Source organism: Triticum dicoccoides, chromosome 6B, assembly GCF_002162155.2.
Source record: "Triticum dicoccoides isolate Atlit2015 ecotype Zavitan chromosome 6B, WEW_v2.0, whole genome shotgun sequence".
In the NCBI taxonomy this organism is placed as follows: domain Eukaryota; kingdom Viridiplantae; phylum Streptophyta; class Magnoliopsida; order Poales; family Poaceae; genus Triticum; species Triticum dicoccoides.
The window spans coordinates 704,761,934-704,766,244 of record NC_041391.1 but is presented as its reverse complement, the minus strand read 5'-3'; the positions used below and the strand labels follow the sequence as shown (position 1 = coordinate 704,766,244).

At 48.4% G+C, this 4,311-nt stretch overlaps 1 pseudogene; it reads left to right on the top strand.

Annotated features, from left to right (window-relative positions):
• The first annotated feature begins 1,640 nt into the window (after window positions 1-1,640).
• LOC119320411 lies at window positions 1,641-3,883 on the top strand (annotated as a pseudogene).
• The last annotated feature ends 428 nt before the right edge of the window (window positions 3,884-4,311 follow it).

Here is a 4,311-nt window from a genome sequence, read left to right as displayed (position 1 = left end):
CCACCTCGCCCCCGGCGTCGAGACAGAGAGAGGGAGGATAGCAGAGGGTACTCGCCAACGTCTGCCTTGAGCGCAAATCCAACAACCACCTGCACCACCAACAACGCATTCCCCCCATGAATCCCCACCACTACTGTCCCTTGCCGCCGCACAGATCCAATGACAGAAGAGTTGAATGGAAGCACACCCATCCCACCCCGAAAAGCGTCTAAACCAACACGACCGTGCGTGGGAGTAGATGCCACAAAAACCACAGAAACCCTAGGAATCCCAGCCCGCCATTTCCGCCACCGACGACCTCGAGATGACCTAGAGCCCCGGCGACGAGACAGAGAAATGAGGGATGCACTGGGTACCTGCAGCGCCGACGAGGGCCAGTAGCGAATCCCCCCGCGGTCCAGCAGCGAATCCACCGAAGATTTTGAGAGCCGCGACGCGATTTCGCCGCGGAGCTAGAGCGAGGGCGGAGGAGAGGAGCGCAGAATGGGAGAGGAACGGGAGAGAAACGGGAAGAAAGGGCGAGAACGGCTCGCGTTTCGAAACTGCTGCCCACGATCTACGCCACGCCCGCTTACATGTGGGTCCACGCTCGTCCGGATAAGGACAAAACGCCCACGATCGCGCGGTTGCAGGAAACGGACCAAGGAACACCTGGCGCTTGCGCGAGGCTGATCGCGAGCGATCGTGCGGTCACTGACCGGCCACCCGGTTCGTCTAGTTGGTGCGCGTGCACTTTTCAGGATTTAGGTTTTTTCTTTTTCTTTTTATAAAACTTGCCAAAAATGTCATGTAATTTTCAAAAAAGTTGTTCATTTTTTTTCCAAAAGCTTCGAAATTTTGTTTACGTTCTTAAAATTTTCAATTTTTTTTTTGGAATTTTGCTCAGCCCGAAACTCACTCCAGCTCAGGCTCAGGCCAAGAAGGAAATAGACCGAGCCGAGCAGCAAATTTGGGCCCGTTTTGTGACCGAGTTGAGTCGAGCCTGTTTCCGCTCGGCCCTCGGCTTCTCTGTTCCCCAAATTCCCCGACGGCGCTAAGGGTTTGTGCCGCGCCGCGCCGCCGCTCTCGCCACCACCTGACGCCGTTGTCGTCCTCGCCGCGCCCTACGCTGGACGACTCGCTCCCAGCACTGACGGCGGACGCGCCCTTCCGTCGCCGCCGTTGGTGACGTTCGCCGCTCCCGTGGCTCCTCTCCAAGCGCGCCGCCGTCACCAGCGTCCACTGCCCCGAGCACAAGCAGGTATGAATGACCACCCTAGCCCCCTCCCGTTCTTGCGCTCCTCTTCTGACGATGACCCGGGCACCCGGAGGCACGCACGCACTGGCAGTTACTGAGGCAGGCAAGCACACACGCCGGCGGCTAGCGTGCACACTGCACGCATGCACTGGCACTTATTGGAGATGCTCTTATTGACGCACGGCAAGCACACACACTGCACCAGCGCGCGCGAAGGATCGGCTAGAGATGCTGAGGTTTGATTAGTCGCTAGCTAGTGCAATTATGAAAGCAAAAGAAAGAAAAAGCTACAAGTTCGCTCTGTGGTCGGATTCAATCTCGTTCTGTAATCGGATTCTTGAAACGATAGTAAATCAATCTGACTTACGAATTGTCTGCCAGGTTGGATCCGATTCAGAGGAGGCTATATACAGAGCACTCAGCCCCGTTTTCGACGATTGTCACACACCAAAGGAGCATAGTTTCAAGAATAATTGCCGGCGTTTTGTTTGTCGATGCAAGTTGTCTATTTTGTTCCTTTTGAGATCGGATTGCCATGAAGTTCAATAAAGGTCGCCGCCGCAGCCGTGATGTAAGTCTTCTTTTTTTGCTTTATTTGTTCTTACAAATTATCGATCTATCACCGATGACTAATCCATCCCCTTAATGCAGTCGAAGAAAGCAGCTTGTTATGGGGAGGAAAGGCTAAGCGAGCTACCAAGTGATGTTGTGGTCAAAGTCCTTGAGACGGTGAAAACACAGTCGAAGAAAGCAGCTGGTCATGGGGAGGAAAGGCTACGCAAGCTGCCCAATGATGTGCTGGTCAACAACATCCTGGAGACAGTGGAAACACAGTCTACCAAAACAGCTGGTAATGCGGAGGACAGGCTAAGCAAGCTGCCCAACGATTTGCTGCTCAACATCCTCGAGAGGGTGGGTACCCTTGATGCTGTAAGAACCTGCATCCTTTCGAAGAAAATGCAGAAGCTGCCCACTATGCTCTTGCAGATCGTAATTGATCTTAGCCCTCGTGATTTGGTTCAAATGGATGGTGTTGTGGCTGACGTGACGGAAAAGATCCTTAGTACGAGGTCTCCACAGATCACCGTTCGCAAGCTGAAGCTCAAATTTTTCTTGGTTCCCTCTCGCTGTCTCTCCATCGGAAAATCGGTCGGCCTCGCCATGGCGACCCAGAAGTTGGATGCAGCCTGAGTTTGAGATCATGCCACTGAGGGATAACGGATGTTGCACTGATGCCCATCGCCTGCTCTTTGCTCAGCAGTTCAATGATTTTGTTCATGATTGCCCGGATGCATTTGCTGGTCTCACACGGCTGGATCTACGGTTTTTAAGGTTTGGTAAATCGGACATACCCAACATTCTTAGCACCTGCAAGCAGCTCGAGTACCTGTCTTTCTTCGAGTGTGACGGGGGGTTCCGCTCAGTGCTGCATGTAGAACACGCTCGACTCGTTGAGCTTGTTATCACCTTTGGGGAATTTAAAACAGTGGTGCTTGAGTGTCTTCCAAAGCTCCAGCGGATGACCTACAATAATTGGCCCTGTGATGAAAATCCCTTGGTTCTTGGTTTTGTCCCTCAGCTTTGGAAGCTCAGTCTTGCTAATGCAAACCTTTCAGGCAAGATCCTCAACTTAAGCAAGCTGCTTGCTAATGCCCCCACAGTAAGCGATTTGTATCTGGACTTTCTAAGCGAAAAGGTACTCACTCTAATCATCTCTATCCCATTCATGTATGATGTTTATATCTGACGGTAGTAACTTATGCATCACTTGATGATGCAATTTATGCACAAATTGCACGCATTATTACTTCTAGTTTGTTTTATCTCTCCAGATTTGGGTTCAACCAGAATGCCCAAAGGTGCTTGCTCCTGTGCTTGCCAAACTCCGATTTCTGAATCTGGATCACCACCCCGAAGAATGTGATATCTCTTGGACAATGTTTGTTCTTGAAGCTGCACCACACGTAGAGGAGCTCTGCATTACAGTATGGGACCATAAGTGCCGAATGGAGTCACAAAAGAGTTTGTCCGAAATATTGGATGTGAAGTGGGAGCCATCTGATCCTCATTTTAAGCACAAGAATCTGGCGAGGCTAATTATCTATGGCTTCCAGTCCGATGACAATTTCACGGGATACGTAGGGCGTGTCATTCAAGCTGCGGTGAACATCAGGGAGGTATCCCTGCACGACAGGAAGGTGTGTGAATTTTGTGCCGAGAAGTTTCCTCACATGGAGGTTCGTCCTTCAAGTTATCCACGGACCACCGAGGAGGTGGAATTGTTGAGGAAGAAGATGACAGCAGCGTCAGCGTCAACTTCTCCTGATATTCTGTTCCGCTCATAAGGTCGAGTTGAAGATGAATCTCAATGTGGTGCTTCTCCTGATATTCTGTTCCGCTCAGAAGGTCGAGTTGAAGATTAATCTCGATGTGGTTGGAAGGACTCCCCGATCTCAAAGACTAGTCAATGCTATTGTCCTTCTGCAAAAATGTTTCTCGGCTACCAATTTGTTGGAACAACTCATTTAGCTATTTTCAACGATGAAATGGCTAAAATTAGCATATATATGTTGTGGTCGTCCTGTATGTGCTTATGTTGAATTCAGTTAATATTCAGTACTATGAATGATGCTCTGTTATTTTTTCTATCTTGTACTACTCCGTCTTATAATATAAGACGTTTTTCGACACTTCACTAGTATCTGTCCCGAGCATCCATCTTCGGCGCAATGATGCACCCTTGCTGAGCTCCATTGGGTAGCGGCTCTGTATATTTGCTGAAAATTTGCAACGCTCGATATGTTCATCATTATCCTCTGCACATGTTTTTTTTAATTGTGAAAAGTATCAGATCTATTATAAAAACTCATCAAAAATACAAAAAATGTCAAACATAATACTCCCTCCGTTTTTATTTAGTTCGCATATTAGCTTTGGTCAAAGTCAAGCTTTATAAACTTTGATCAAGTTTATAAACAAAAATATTAAGATATACAATAACAAATCAACAACATTAGATTTATTATTGAATGTACTTTCACATCGTATAGATTTATTATGATAAATGTTTATAT